We start from the raw sequence: 16,673 nt of genomic DNA on the forward strand, positions 1-16,673 counted from the left end.
CATGCTGCAGAATAAGCAAACAAGATACAGCCATACAAATCACCATTAAAGAAAAAAGAAAAAACAGGATTAACTGCATAATGTTATAAATGTAAAGAGAAGTTACAAGTTGTGCTGAGAGTTTCTTTGTGGAAAAGGAGTGGGGGGAAAGCACAATTATAAACTAATTTGTAACAACTTGAGGGCAAGGGAAGGAGATGGCAGTTCACCTCCATACCATCTGGCATGCCTGAAATGTGGGTAGCTGATACCAGAGTCTTACTGCTGCTACAAAAGAGAGATAGATTGAAGAAGCTATTGCCCTGCAACAGATGGAAACAGCATTCAAATGGATAAACAGTTTCACCATAATTTACAAAAGACTGCGGTGAAAGAAACAAAAAACCAAGTTAATCTTGAGAAGCATCAAAACAAAGAAACGTTTCTCTACATGTGAAACGCGGAACAGAACAATTTCTATTCACGTGAAGCACAGATCTCTTTTTAGTTGTTCTTGTTTTATCTGAAAGCTGCCTTGAGTCCCTGTCAGGGGAAAAGGCGGGGTATAGATAAATATAAAACAACAACAGCAAGAACAACAACAGGGTGGGTCTTGTCGTCTGAGCATCCCTGGCACACCATGCACACTGCCCAGACTTGTGCCCCAGGAAGGTCATTTTGGTGCTGCTAACACTTCACCCCCGGAGGCGCACTCCATTGTCTCTCGAGACAGATGGATGCCAACAACAACAAAGAATGATGTGATGAAACTTAAAAGAAAATGTTACACTTGCCCTATTATTAAATTAGCTGTGCACGTGCTGCTTATATTCGCTCCTAATGTCTATCATATGCCACTGGCATGCTGGATCTTCCACTCTCACCTCCTGAACTTTGTAATAATTTGTCAAGGTACATTTCCTCCTACATGTTTTCAGTAGTTTCGCTAGGCTTGTATGTGGTGTTGATTTAAGTCACGTGATGTGTCTTCCCAGGTACCATAGCATGTGGGTGACCGTAGATTACCTAGCATTTAGTACTCTGTTGTTGTGCTTGGCAGTACTAGAGTGCAGAAAAAATGTCTTTGCACTTCAAACTGGTGATAGTGTGCAGTCGTTGTACACAGAACCCACACAAGATATGTGAATTTGTTCAGTTTGCATCAACTAGTGCAGCGGTTCTCAACCTGTGGGTCCCCAGATATTGTTGGACTACAACTCCCATCATCCCAGAGCTCTGGCCTTGCTAGCTAAGGGTGATGGGAGTTGTAGTTCAACAACATCTGGGGACCCACAGGTTGAGAAAGGCTGAATTAGTGCAAAAATTATGCTTGGGAGTCCCTTCCCCCATTCCCTAAGTTAGGCTCAGTGAGACACTATCGGTGATAGTGAGACAAGAGGAGGTGAGTGAAAGAAAGTTGAACGTTGCATTCCCCCTACCAACAGAGGGTATAATATTGTATGTTTCACATCTCCATCCTTCACACCAGAGGCACCAGCTCCTTTGGATAGCTAGAGGGAGGGATTTAAGGAACTCTCCTTATGAAACAACCCATTGTGGGATGTTGGACCATAACCGCAGTGGAGCTCAAGGCAGGGAAAGAAAGGCACAGCATTTCAACATCTGCAGTTATAGTGGTACCTTGGTTTACAACCTAATCCGTTCCGGAGCTCCATTTGTAAACCAAAACAGGTTGTAACCCAAGGTGCCTTTTTGCCAATGGGGCCTCCCCAAAAAAATTGTAATCCCAAAAAACCAGGGTTGTAATCCAAAAAAGATTGCAAAAAAGGACACACACTTCTAGGTTTGACGTATTTGTAATCCAAAACGTATGCAAACCAAGGTACCACTGTATTTAATATATTTATTTCGAATCCTCCCAAGACAGCTGACAAATGATACCTTGTAATATTGTTGTCACCATTTTATTAGTGTCACAATTCATTAGGAACCTTCTCACATGCTTCAGCTGCTGTTTATCCTAGCTTATATTCAATCCTCGTTCTCATCACAGTCTAAATCCATGCAGCAAAGTTTTGCGAATTTGCAGTTAGGGAAAGTGGGGTGGGGGACTGATAGAAATGAGGTTTGTCACACTCCTGTGTGTTCAACAAAATCTGTTGCAAAGGAAGAGGAAACAAAAGAAAGAAGGAATATGAATTGGCTTGTTGTTTTTTAAATGACCCTGTGTGGAGGAACACACTGACTAGGTTAGCCAAATTGTGAGTCAGGGCCCTAGAGTTGTGGTATCTCCTCTTCCTAATGTTCCAAGAAGGACTGATTTTGATCCAGCAAGCTAGAGGTTCAAAGGCTCAATAAATACACTATAAGGACGTATCAATACAAGGCAAATCATTAGTTTCTTTCACCATCCATACTCTAGAAGCTATCAAGGAAAACTTCACATTTCACTAGCTTAAGAAGCACACTGATGCCATGCCATTTGACAGTGAGAGCCTCAAACCTTCTTTCCATGATATAACTATTCATGTTGACGTACTTCTATCTGTTAATACTCTGGCTATAGTTGCCCCAGTGCCTTAAATGTCAAGAAGTGTCTTCGAGAAGAAAAAGCAAACATCAGTTGATGGTCCAAAGATGGTTGAAAGTATGAAGTGTAAAGTCAGCACCTAAAGTAGACAATTCATCGCCAGTACAGAATGGTTTGACTTAACCCCAATTTTCAATAGCAAGTGACAGGCCTTTAAGAGAAAATAAATAAATTGCAGAGTAGTCATCAACATTATGTAATGTGCCATTTCCTTCTACAAGACCACTGAATGCTCTACGGTTATTCTAACTCGGGGGCAGTGTCAACTAATTTCACTTGTGCTTCTCTTTATTGGTGGCTTTCAAGAGATGTGCCAGTTATTTCTGGTGTGCTTACCCCCACTAATTAGTGTTTTAGTATCAATCACTCTAAAGCTAAAATCACAAATATTGTCACAAATATTTTAGCTGCTGGGAAGGGCATGGTAAGCTATATGGATATACCTCAATGAAAATGAAGGATCACAGTTTGATTATGGAAAAACTCATGTGGAGATCAGGGTTCGAAATTAGCAGGGCGGCAGATTCTCCATTTGTGAGCACCTCCAAAAGTCTGGGTGCCACTTTTTTTGCACCTGGCTGACACTCAAGGGTTACAGAAATGTATGGGCTTTGAAGCCTCAAAGTATATGTTAAGGATAGACAATATATTAAGCAGTTTAACAATAAAGAGTAGAGTGTTTTGAAAACTGAAGCATGGTACCAATAGTTTTATTGTCAACACCAAATTAAACATACATTAACAATTTCTGCTAAAATGTGATATTAACAATATGTTACTTATGTGAATTGGGACGCGGGTGGCGCTGTGGGTTAAACCACAGAGCCTAGGACTTGCCGATCAGAAGGTCGGAGGTTCGAATCCCCATGACGGGGTGTTGCTCGGTCCCTGCTCCTGCCAACCTAGCAGTTCGAAAGCACGTCAAAGTGCAAGTAGATAAATAGGTACCCGCTCCAGCGGGAAGGTAAACGGCGTTTCCATGTGCTGCTCTGGTTTGCCAGAAGCGGCTTGGTCATGCTGGCCAAGTGACCTGGAAGCTGTACGCCGGGGTCCCTTTACCTTACTTATGTGAATTGCGTATTAATTCATGCTTATCAAAATAATAAATAACAAGTGTTGCTGATCCCTACCCCCAGTGGTAACTAGACATTCTGTTTTGGTGCCCACACCCCAGATCCCATAAGCCAGGGATGTCCAACCAGTAGATTGCAATCTACCCGTAGATCCCTGGCTGATCCTGCTAGATTGCGGGATCCTTATTGTGTACAAAAAGTTACGGGGAAAAGCTTAAAAACTCTGTGCAATCCTCCCTACAAAAAGCTCAACAGTTCTGGGCAGTTTCTAAGACTGGTGGAGATTAGGAACAGGATGATTATTCACAGTGGCCAGTAAGCAGGGACAAAAGCAGAGAAACAGGCATTTGGAAAGAGACCAAAGGGCAGTTATGGGGAGCCCAGAGGCAGGAGGCACTGGATTTACAAATTTGGGATTTATGGGAAGCATAGGTAAAGGGTTGCAGAGACATATCAGGCTGGAAGATTCACATGTCTGAATAGAACCATGAATTCAAGGGCAATTCTGCACTTTTTAAAAAAGGTTTCAGGAGAATTGGCATGGTTTTCAAAGTGCATTTTAAGGTATTTATTGACCTGTTTCTTCTCTTCATCTGCACGTAGCCCAGAGTAACACTCAACTTATACAGGACAAACTAAGAATCATAATATTAATTACAACTTCTCTTCTTACACTTGTCTCGGCACTGCAATCAGAGGCCAAGTGATAAATGGAAAAAGGTGGAAGAAAATGCCTTTCAGAAATATTAACATGAGAACACCATAGTAATGTGGCTTTTATCAAGCATTTCTGTTTATCTTATTAGGAGTCACTCCATCTCAACAGTGCCCAACCATCATGATTTATGCAAGCAGGCCAAGAGTAGACTTTCAGTATCAAAGGCTTTGCAATCCAGACCAAATCCCTTCTAATCAAAATAATTCAGGCCAGGGAAAATCTGGAGCGCGTTCCACTCTCTTCCATAGATGAGATGAAAGCTAAAGCTAAACTCAAGGAAGACCAGGACAAAGATCATATGACTTTGTGTCTTTGACCTATTCATCTCAGACTGTAATTATGATGTTGCCAATTCATAATAATGTCATGTTACATAAAGGATGTCAACAGTGTGGCCACAAAGTGCATCCAAGTTCTTGTAAATCCCTCTGACTATACACTTTTTGAAGCTCAGACTGGTAATTCTAAAGGCTTTATAGTTCCCTGTTCTTGCAGCAACTTGTCCTGAAACAAAGAAAACTTGTTTTGAAAATGCTTGCCACCCACAGCAGTCTGTTCTTGGGCATTTGACGAGGAGAGGGCCAACCCTTCCCTGACCACAGATAGTCTGGCTGGCTCTTTTTGTGCAACTCCCAGTAATTAACCTTTAAAAGCACAAAAGACAGATAATAGGATGCTCTGAGAGACAGGGTTACTACCTTTCCAAATGCACTGACCCAGAGACACGCACTAGGGGCAGGGATGGTTATAAAAAACACAAGTGATTTCAAGATATTTAGTTTTATTACTACTTATGTAACTGAAGTGATCAAGGCAAAAAGGTGAAATTTAAGAACGCGTAGAAACTGGTCCCAAAGAGGTATTTTAGCCATAGTAGTGGACAGACATCTGCATGGCTTTTGTGCAAAGTCAAACAGAGTCACTGCATCTCATGCCATGGAAAAACACAGCAAAACTTTTTGGCTCCTTGTGGTTTCGGTGCAATGCCTCGTTGGCGACTGTTTTGGAATAACACACAAGGAGCTATGGGCTCTTTGGAGGAATGGCAGAGTATTGATGTATAAAATAAAAACCACGTGCATCTTCCTGTCTGAAGTACAAACACAACACAGCATCTTTTGCCACTAGTCACTTAACTCAAAAAGTGATAGGGCAAACGTCTTTCCTAATCAACTGATTGTTGCAGTGTGGCAGGAAAGAAAATTGCCTGTGAAGTGCTCCCCTCAAATGGTATGTTTCCAGATCACTCAGGAACAGTATCATACCCCTGCCTCCATTTCCTCCTTTCCTCTGTTTCCGTGTGTCAATTTTATATCGTAAGCCCACTGAAGTAGTGACCTGTCATGTAAACATCATGGGGCATAGATGGCACTAAGAAGATAAATATGATGGATGATTTTTGTTCTCTGAATAAAAAAAATAAATCAGGAATTATTGACCTGCGCTGCAGCTCAAATGGATTATTTTGAAGCTCACGTGCAAGGTCTATGCCGGGCTTCTGCACAACCCCACAGAGGACACACGGACTGACAGATGGAAATACCCTCTTTTATTCACACATACAAGCAAGCAACACATTGAGACAGATCCTGTCACACATGTAAAGGCCACCATCCAGAGATATTCACATGAGGGACCCTGATCCTGATCATCAGGCAGGCTGCTATTTCACTGCTGTACAATTTTTGACACTGTTGTCCTCTTCTGGGACCAACCTCTGTGCATTTCCCTTGTCAGACTGGTGAGTTTATGTGGTTTCTGGCAAGCTGATTCTGGCATATGTGGTGGCAATCAAGCACTGAAACTGCTGGGGGGCGGGGGGGCGGGTCAGAGGTGACTGCCAGAGTTCAAAATTGCTACTTGCTGCTAGGAGCATGAGAGGGTACAGCAGGCAGGAGCTTAAGTTCTGTGAATCAGAACTTGAGCTCCTACACAGCAATGCCTAAAGTCTCAATGGTGTAGTTTGCAGGATTCTTCAATTTCTGCAACAAATGGACTCCGGGGAGCCAACTTGAGAGGAAGTAACCCACTCTACCACTGGCCAATCAAACTGCATGGCTCTGGGATCCTCGGTCTCCCTCACCTCCATATCTGCCACCTACATAGGCAGCCGCGGCATGTGCACACAGATCCTCCACTATGTGTTTATTCTAAAGTTCAGCAGCAATTTGTTGGATGTCCAGCCAGCAGTACACACCCTTCTAATGCATGGTCTCTGGAAGTTGCCCAACTTTGCCAATGGCTAATGAGAGAGCCTGATCACGTGTCCCCAGGTCACAGCTGGTGTGACAGTCACGCTAACTAAAAGTGGGACAAAAGAATACAATGAAAATGTCTCATTTTAACTTATGTATGCCTAGCAGTTTTAAAGTCCTGTTTATTCAGACAAACAACGAGAATTTAAAACTGCAAATAGTTATTGTTTCAAGTGTGGTTTGGTATGTAGGTCACATTTCATAACAGGATTAGATGGAACTGTAATGTATCATTATACGCAGAAGTATCCCTATGATCTAGAAAAGAAAGTCTTATGTTAAGCATTTGCTCAATAAACAAAGTTTATGAACATCCCAAGGTCACGTAAAACATTTTAATTATGCTTAACGAAAGAAGCAGGCCTTATTAAAAATCAACTTCCATTCAAATTAAGCTCTGTTTACATTCAAATTAACATTCTAAAATCTTTTTCTATTTCTAATTATTGTCATCTACAATTCTTTTGTTCCAAAAAAGTAAAGGAAAATTCCATATATTTTGTTTCCTATGCTGTGGGGACGCAGGTGGCGCTGTGGGTTAAAGCCTCAGCGTCTAGGACTTGCCGATCGAAAGGTCGGCGGTTCGAATCCCTGCTGCGGGGTGCGCTCCCGCTGCTCGGTCCCAGCGCCTGCCAACCTAGCAGTTCGAAAGCACCTCCGGGTGCAAGTAGATAAATAGGGACCGCTTACCAGCGGGAAGGTAAACGGCGTTTCCGTGTGCGGCTCTGGCTCGCCAGAGCAGCGATGTCACGCTGGCCACGTGACCCGGAAGTGTCTTCGGACAGCGCTGGCCCCTGGCCTCTTAAGTGAGATGGGCGCACAACCCCAGAGTCTGTCAAGACTGGCCCGTACGGGCAGGGGTACCTTTACCTTTACCTATGCTGTGTAGTTGTGTTTGACTGTGTAGTTGTGTTTCCTATGTAGCTGTGTTTGACTGTCCTCATGGGACATAAAAGTTTACATTAAGAGATAAAAAGTTTTGTGTGTTCTAGGAGAGCATCTTGTTGGGTTGGTCCATCAAACACACTATTTTATAATTAAACTGAATGTGTTTGTTTTTCTAAGTCATTATACATGTGCCTTCCAGAACAGGCAATTATTTGTCATAAATCTAGACAGTATCAGTTTTCAGATTCAAATGCAGAGATCAATTCATCATTTCTATTTGGTTTTGTGACAAGCTCCTATGGAATTCCAAAAAGAAACTTTCCCAGTCATTTTTGGTTGGTAAACTGGTTAAAAGGGGACTAAGTATTACCGTATTGGCCTGAATATAAGCCTCACTTTCCCCAAAATTCCGACCATGAAAAGTTAAAGTGTGGCTTATATTCGCAACCTTATGGTATGTAGTCAGGAGTGCAGGGCAAAAAGCGCCAGGAGCATGGCCAAGTGGTGCCTTGCCCCATGCATAGTCCCCTGTCCTCTCCCCCAAGGCCAGGAAGCGGGAGAGTGAGGAAGGGGAAAGGCCGACGGCAACGCAGGATGCCCCCCCCCCCAGTATGCAGCCAGGAGCAGCGAGGAATGGAGTGGCTTATATTTGGGATACAGTCATACCTCGGGTTGAATGTGCTTCGGGTTGAGAGCGTTCGAGTTGCGTTCCGTGGCAACCTGGAAGTAACGGAGTGCGTTACTTCTGGGTTTCGCCGTTCGCGCATGCGCAGACGCTCAAAATGACGCCACACACATGCACAGAAGCGGCAAAACGCGATCTGCGCATGCGCAGATGCACCGCCGTGGCTTACATTGCGTTCAGGATGTGAACGGGGCTCCGGAATGGATCCCGTTCGCATCCCAAGGTACCACTGTATTTTTCTTTTTTTCTTCCCCCGCCTCCAATTTTAAAGGTGTGGCTTATATTCGGGCCAATACGGTATTACTCTCCAGTGGATCCATGGGTAGTTGGGCAACTGTACTCAAAGACTCTCTATGAAGATGGGAGTCACTCAAAGCACTGCTGCTGTTCAAGTATTTTACTACTGGATCATATGAAATATACCAAATATTTAGCATGGCAGTATTCTAGTTTAGCATATTCTACTGCAATAGATGAATACTCAAGTTAAAACCAACGTTAGTTAGCAACAATTCTTCAGCTTCTTTTGGATTTCTTTCCCTCTTCCTTCAGGCCAAAAGATGCATGCTGCATCCATGCTCATTTTCAAGGTGTCCACACACATATTTAGGGTACAGAAGGAAATAGCAGAGAAATATCTCTCACCAGATATTCAGTTCACATTCTGGAGAGCAGAAATTGTTTTTTGATGAATTCCACTATGTAGATCACTACATAATTAAAGAGTACTCATTTCTGGGCATTGGGGGGAATCTACACTTAAAAAAAAATGTACTGTCTGTCATAAGAGATCCTATACTTTCATTGAATAAAATAATTTAAATGTAATTATATCCCTTATTTAATACTTGAAATTTTGCTATATACAACAATGCTGAGATGGAATGTTTCAATACTACATATTCGTTATTTAGAAAACCCTGTATTCCGTCAAGAATTTCGCATATGCTTATCTCCCACCATGGCATTACATCTTTAATCATTGTTTTTCCTTTGCCAAAGTCAAAGATTTAATGAGAAGTGACCAGAAATAAGTTTCCCAACCCTCCTAATTTGGCTGAAATCCACATTATGCATGACAGCACTGAAGATCCCTGGCAGGCACCTGTCAGAAACCAACATACCATGTCTTAAGAGCTGCACTCAGCTATCCAAGACGACACTTTTCAAAATGTACATGAAAAATGTGATTCAACTAGCCAGACACTACTGTAATGCCACCCACCGTCATGAACATACACAGATTTCACTGCAATATAGATTGCTCCTCCATTACAGGCCATCATTTGCATTCGTTTTTGGTCCACTGGTTTTTTATTTGTCTCTACCACAGCATCTATCTAATTAAAAGGGATTTTGTTACAAGAGCTGTTAAGCTAATAATGCATTAAGTATCTTAATAATAAAGCATTATGTGATATTAGATTAAAATGTCGCTTCCTTCTACTTTCGTCTTTCTGGATGTTGGCATTTTATCCCATCGGTAACTATATATTTTATTTAGTGAACAATTCCTTGAAATTAAAGTGTGCAAATTTAAGGAGGGTAGGCTTCATTAACTCAAAGGAAGTAAATGCGGACCTTTAGGGTTCTTTCCCAGAATCCACTCTGCTTTCCAGCTCCAGGAATGAAATCTCACTATCAATACTTTTAATGAGATTTGCAGTGTTTAGTTAATTAATCCATTTGATTAAAAGTCATTTCAGCAGAGTTAAAATTTCTCCTTACAATTTGTTTTAAATTTAAAATATTATTTCCAACGCTAAAAATATTCACAGAAAATGTGGTTGGCAGGTACTTTCACAGAAGAAGCTCTCCTGTTGGCTTCAGGTTTAAAGTGCCCTCTGAAAAGTGCACATCACCGAGTTCCTTCCTAAGGTTTGCCAGAAGGATAGCCTGGAACATGGCAGAAGAGCGTTTTTTTCTTCAACTTTAAACTGCAAAGAGTAGCAGCTGAAATGAGTGGCAATGGAGCTTTTTGGCACCTGACCTTTTCTTTTTCCTGCATGCACTGGATGTTGTCATCTATGCCACTTGGGGTGACAGGATAAGATATGTCACAATCATATGTCAGCTGCCCCTGAAAACCCTCTTTCCCCCCATCTGCAATGCCCTAGACTGAGTTGGCATTTGGACACGGTGGAAAGAAAATGGTAGCTTCCAGGTGAACTGTGGTCACTGGGGGATCAGAGGGTGGGCAAGCACCATCAGCATGGCAGAACCTACCAAGGCACTGGTGCTCCAGTAGCCTAACAATACAGAATATGGATACCAGGTCTGAAATAAACCATATTTGTGGTTTTGCATAATTTATCCTGCTTCTCTAATCAAGGGGAGGGGCAAGGAGTTGCCAACCACAGAAATCTTACTTTCAAGTATCTGAAATGGTTCATTCAGAGTCAACCAAGTATTGCCCTACATGTAGCTTCTTTGCACCCAAATGAGCTAGAATTTTCCCTCCCCCATAGACAAGGACAAGATTCACAAGATGCTGAAACATTTTAACTGCCCTTGCCTAGATGTGTGGGAAATGCCTAACTTGCACTTTTTAGAATTTAGACTACGGTATGGAAACATGGCTAACACCAGGCCTCGCCTGCATTTCCTGAAGCCTCATGGGATTTTTCTGGAACCGAACAAAGCGTAACTGAGAACAGACACTAATCCGGCATGCTTCCAATAGCTAAGTATTACGTGCACAAACAAGTAAGCTTTATTTACAATATTCCTACATAAAATTGCAGCCTGAGAGACTGTATGTTCTGTTTACATAGACATGAATGCCTACTTAAGAAGAGAAAAACATAACATTTTTTTCCCATGGAAACAAAAATCCTGGGTCTGCTTACATCTATACCATGAATAGGAGCATTGGTTGTTCACAATTAGCTATATATTTTATGCCCACCATAGATTACCATGAACTGTGTGTTTCAGTACACTGGCCTGCAGCTGTCTCCATGCATTCCCCTTTTCTGCAAAAGCAGCTTTTGTGTTGTGAGAGTAGAACTACTCTTGACGGCTAATCTATAGATGTCCTCTTTCCCCCAATCTTCTGTTTTTCTTATAGGTCATTAAAGTCAGAGTGAATTTCTGGGTCAATCCATTGCAATCTACCTTCTTCTATAACTATCTCCACCCTTAAAATGGTCCTAGCTACTTTCTCACGCTTCCTTGTTTTGCTCCTATAATGCAGTTTGTCGTCTCTCCTTTAACTTCCTTCAACTTTCTCCAGCTCACAACCTTACCAATGCACTCACATTTTCTCCCCACAAAGTCTCCTATTCAATAATTTGACTTGACCACAAATAGGCATATGGACAGAAATAGATAAGCAGAAAAGACCCACATGTTGTTCTGTTTACTATTTACATTTTGCTCCATACTACTTCATTCATACTCATGGAAATTTATATACGGGCTTCAAAGAAGATAGCAACTCAAACTGGGTAAGACAGAGAAACAAACAGTTTCAAATCATGCCGCTGTTACAGCAGACTGGCATTCATACATATTTATTTCAGGAGTGGATATTTATTTTCAAACTAAGAATTCAAAAATCTCTTTAAGAGAGGAAACAAGATTTTTCAGGACGATGTGACTGTGTGTTGTCCCCATTTGTAAATTCGGGACACAAATAAAGGCTTTACAAGGGGAAATATATGGAGTCACTTTGTATATAAAAAGCAAGAGCAAAAATGGAGAAAGCTTGTGTAGAAATTACTCATCAGTTGGAGGCACGTAAGTAGAGAGAATTTATAAACGAAAACAGGCAAAGAGAAAGAAGGTGCGTGTTTTGAACATAAAAAGTAAAAAAGGTAAAGGTAAATGACCCATGGATGGTTGAGTCCAGACAAAGGTGACTATGGGATGCGGCACTCATCTCGCTTCAGGCCGACAGAGCCAGCTTTTGTCCACAGACAGCTTTCCGGGTCATGTGGCCAGCATGATTAAACTGCTTCTGGTGCAATGGAACACCGTGACAGAAGCCAGAGCACATGGAATCACTGTTTACCTTCCTGCTGCAGTGGTACCTATTTCATAGAATCATAGAGTTGGAAGAGACCACAAGGGCCATCGAGTCCAACCCCCTGCCAAGCAGGAAACACCATCAGAGCACTCCTGACATATGGTTGTCAAGCCTCTGCTTAAAGACCTCCAAAGAAGGAGACTCCACCACACTCCTTGGCAGCAAATTCCACTGTTGAACAGCTCTTGCTGTCAGGAAGTTCTTCCTAATGTTTAGGTGGAATCTTCTTTCTTGTAGTTTGGATCCATTGCTCCGTGTCCGCTTCTCTGGAGCAGCAGAAAACAACCTTTCTCCCTCCTCTATGTGACATCGTTTTATATATTTGAACATAGCTATCATATCACCCCTTAACCTCCTCTTCTCCAGGCTTATTTATCTACTTGCATTGGTGTGCTTTCAAACTGCTAGGTTGGCAGAAGCTGGGACAGAGCAATGGGAGCTCACCCCGTTGTGTGGATTCGAACCACCAACCTTCTGATCAGCAAGCCCAAGAGGCTCAGTGGTTTAGACCACGGCGCCACTCAACCACTTCACTCAACAATGACACTTAAAATAAAATAACAAAAGTTGATAAAATAGCCTGTAAAAAACCCAACCATTGACTTGTATTCTTTTTACTAATGAAACCTGACCAAGAGATTTTATAGGTGTTTCCTAATTTTTATGAAAAAAATAGAAAACCTGAAAAAAGATTCCAAGGTTCTTAAATGAAAATGTTCCCCATATGACTTTAATGCACAATGAAAGCTAAAAATGAACATTCAAGTTCCTAACGAGGGACTTAACAGAATAAACCCAACCTCTGAATATCAAGACTAACAAGCAGGGCTTGGTTCCTTGCAATCATGAATTGGATTATTTTGTGCATAGCCTTACTGTCTTAAATCCTGGCATAAGAATAACCGTGTTGGATCAGATCAAAGGTCCACCCAGTCCAGGATCTAGTCCTGATTCCAACAGTAGTTGGAGAGATGCCTCTGGGAAACCCACATTTGAAGGCAAAAATGTTTGGTCTCAACCTCCAGCCGATGGTATTAGGAGGAACATACCACTGACCTCACATTTGAAGGCTATTGCTTGATTATACGAACAGCTTTGTCCGTCCAATGGTCAGGGCAGAGAGCACAACCAGAAGCAGTGAAAAGGAGGGAATACAAAATGATCTTCTTTTATGATGTCTTCCCCAAACTTTTGAAGAAATTGTGAAGGCACTGAATTTTAACTTGTTCATTTTTTAAAAAGGTCTTATAATAAGAATTTACAGTGACCTCTGCAAATTCTTATACTACTACACCTGTCTATGCTGCGTAATATTTTGTGAGAGATGATATTGATTTATAACTGCTTCTCTTGATCTTCTGAGTAACACCCATGCCAGAACCCTGGAAGGGCAAGATAATAAGGACACACCCAACAAGACAATAAAAGGTAGGCATGTTTAAACTGGCAGCACCTCCCATGAAGGATCAATGTCTTTAAAAATTCCCACTGCAGTATATCACCATAAGGACAGGTACTATTTGACATTTCTGTATTTTATAAAAGTACAAATTCTCAACCACACTGGTTAACTATGCTGCAATTCACCACTGCAGATAGTTAAAAATGCTGTATACTGAACTCCTATGTGAGAGGTATTTTAAGGTCTATTCCATAACTACGTAACAATAAGCAAAAAGCGAAACAGAATAATCAGCCAGCCTGAATTCAGAACCTGGTCGCCTTCAACAGTGAAGCAAATTCAGGTGTACAGTTCCCTTCACATATTACTGAATATGTGTTTCCATAGCTGAAGCTGTTTCACAAGTTCAAGGATGTCACCTTAAATTGACAGCCTTTGTTCACAATGACAAGGAATCTCATTCCCTTCCTAGGGTGCTTTCAGATTTCCATGTGCTCACCCTGAACTGTAATCTATACCTTCATGCAATCACGACCAGCCCACATGCTTCAAAATAAAGCAAAACATGAAGTGAGAAGCCCCTTAATTATCTGGTGGCACTTCTACCAGTCACTTTATTCATCCTTAGATTAATTTAAATCAATCATGTCACTGATCACAGACTTAACTGAGGGCAGAATTATAGTTCTTTATATTCCCCTGGCAAAAATTATTCCTTTATTAACAAAATTATATACTGCTTGACTGTAAAAGCAAAACAAACAAAATGCCCTCTTAAGTGGGTTGCAAAAAATATATAACAAATCAAAATTGATTTTAAAAAACCAGTTAAAAACAGGTATTTAAACATTCAAAATATGACTGAAATCAGCAGTAGTTAAAAAGAAATAAAACACATGTAAATTCTGTTTGTCTGGGCAGGCTTGACTAAATGAAAATGTTTTAAGCAGGTGCTGATAAGAGTACAGCAAAGGCTCCTGCCTGATGTCAATCAGCAGGGAGTTCCAAAGTGCAGGTGCTGCCAGACTAAAAGATTGAATTTTTTACCAGTGCGGAGTGAGTATTACGCAACACCTGCCATAATGCCAGTTCTGCAGATCAAGGCGGTCAAGTGGGCATATATGGATTAAGATGACCCCACAAGTAAACTGATTCCAAGCTCTTAAGGGCTTTATGTGCTAATATTAACAACTTGAACTTGGCCTGGTAGCAAATCGGCAACATCTGAGCAAGATGTTATATACTGGCAGGGTCTCCCTCCTGACCGCAACTGTGCAGCATTATTATTGATTGATTGATTGATTGATTGATTGGATTTATATACCACCCTATACCCAGAGATCTCTGGGCAGTTCACAGAAAAGATCAACATAAAAACCACAATATATATGATCAAAATAAAAACAACAACCCAGTAACACCCCAACTGCATTCTGCACCAACTATAGTTTCTGGATCAAATGCAATGGAGCCCCACAGAGAATGCACTAATTACATGTAGCAATCAACATGTAACGAAAACATTTCTATTTTGCTGAGTTTATACAATGGTACTAGCATATTCATCCATTAATCACAACTAAACTAAACCGAACGGTGCTTTCTGCTATATTTCAAGGAGTGATCAAACCTATTTTATTTTTGCAACTTGCTGATCTCTAACATGTTGCTGTTTCAACATTTTTGCAATTTGACAAGTCAATAGAAAGCACCTACAAGGGGCTGATCCGGACCGTGGAAAACACGGCCTCCATGGGGCTGTCCCTGAATAAGTTTGGCCCATAGTCGCGGACACGACTTAGACCTGGTGTTCACCTCTATTGATGTGGGTGATCTGACACTCAGTAAAAGTGAAACAAAAGAAGTGCCATGGTCAGATCACTTCCTGGTGCAACTGGACTTCTCTGTGACCCTTCCCCTCTGCAGGGAGGTGGGACTGATTTGGATGGTCCGCCCCCCCCCTTAATGGATCCAAACAGTTTCCAGAGGGTGGTAAGGGATGTTTTATCCCATGTTGATGGCCTTTCAGCTGATTCCCTGGTGGCCCACTGGAATGCAGAGTTAACCAGGGCTCTGGCTCTGAAGTGCCCTCTCTAATTGCATGAAGCCCGGTCAGCCCCATGGTTTCTCCCGGAGCTGAGGGCGCTGAAACAGTCGCTGAGATGGCTAGAGTGCCAGTGGTGGAGAACTCATTTTGAATCGGACCAGACACGGGTTGGAGGTCAATATCGAGCCTACCAAGTGGCGATAGCAATGATGAAGAGGACTTTCTTCACATCCCCAGGAGACTCTTTTAGGTGGTTCACAATTTAACAGAATCACTTTTGCCATCGGGGACTGGTAAAGACCCCAAGATCTCCTGTAATGATTTTGCAAAGTTTTGCAGATAAAGTCACTCAGAATTGAAAAGAGGTAGACTCCACAGTGGGAGCAGGGCTGGGGCGGGAGAGTGCTAGACTCCTGTCTAGTCGAGTTGCATGGAATCAATTCCAATCTATTACCTCTGAGGATGCGGACAGGCTGCTCGGACGAGTGAAACCGATCACCTGTCTCCCTGATCCTTGCCCATCCTGGCTAATAAAAGCATGCCGGGAAGGGCTGGGCGATGGGCTCTGCAGGGTGGTGAATGCTTCCCTCTGTGAGGGAGCCTTCCCAGACCTGCTGAAAGAGGTGGTTATTAAACTGCTTCTTAAAAAAGCATCTTTAGATGCGGCCAAAATGGCCAACTATCTCCCAATCTCAACTCTTCCATTCATTTTACTTCAAATACTTTGGCCCTTAATGTAAAGTGAAACAAAACAAAGAGTGGCTTAACGATGTAGATCTGCTCAATATTGCCACAATAAAATGGATAAATACAATTGTATAATCCCACTACAGGTTTCAGAATAAGAAAATTGCTGAAAGTAACAATTACATGCCTACTTGAGCTGATGGAGGTGGTGTGGAGAACCCCAAGGCTATAGTTTCAGGGGATTTCAACATACATGCTGAGGCAACCTTATTAGGACCAGCTCAAAATTTCATCACTGCCATGAAAACCATGGGTCTGTCTCAGATTATATCTGGCAAAATGCATGCGGCAGGACACA

General features: G+C 41.9%; 1 protein-coding gene across 1 annotated transcript in view; it reads right to left on the bottom strand.

Moving 5' to 3' along the window:
- BABAM2 (BRISC and BRCA1 A complex member 2) overlaps nucleotides 1-16,673 on the bottom strand; it is a 127,711-nt gene that overhangs the window by 4,580 nt on the left and 106,458 nt on the right. The gene's annotated exons all lie outside the window — the stretch shown is intronic.

The sequence above is a fragment of the Podarcis melisellensis genome (assembly GCF_964234715.1).
Source record: "Podarcis melisellensis genome assembly, chromosome: 3".
Taxonomy (NCBI): domain Eukaryota; kingdom Metazoa; phylum Chordata; class Lepidosauria; order Squamata; family Lacertidae; genus Podarcis; species Podarcis melisellensis.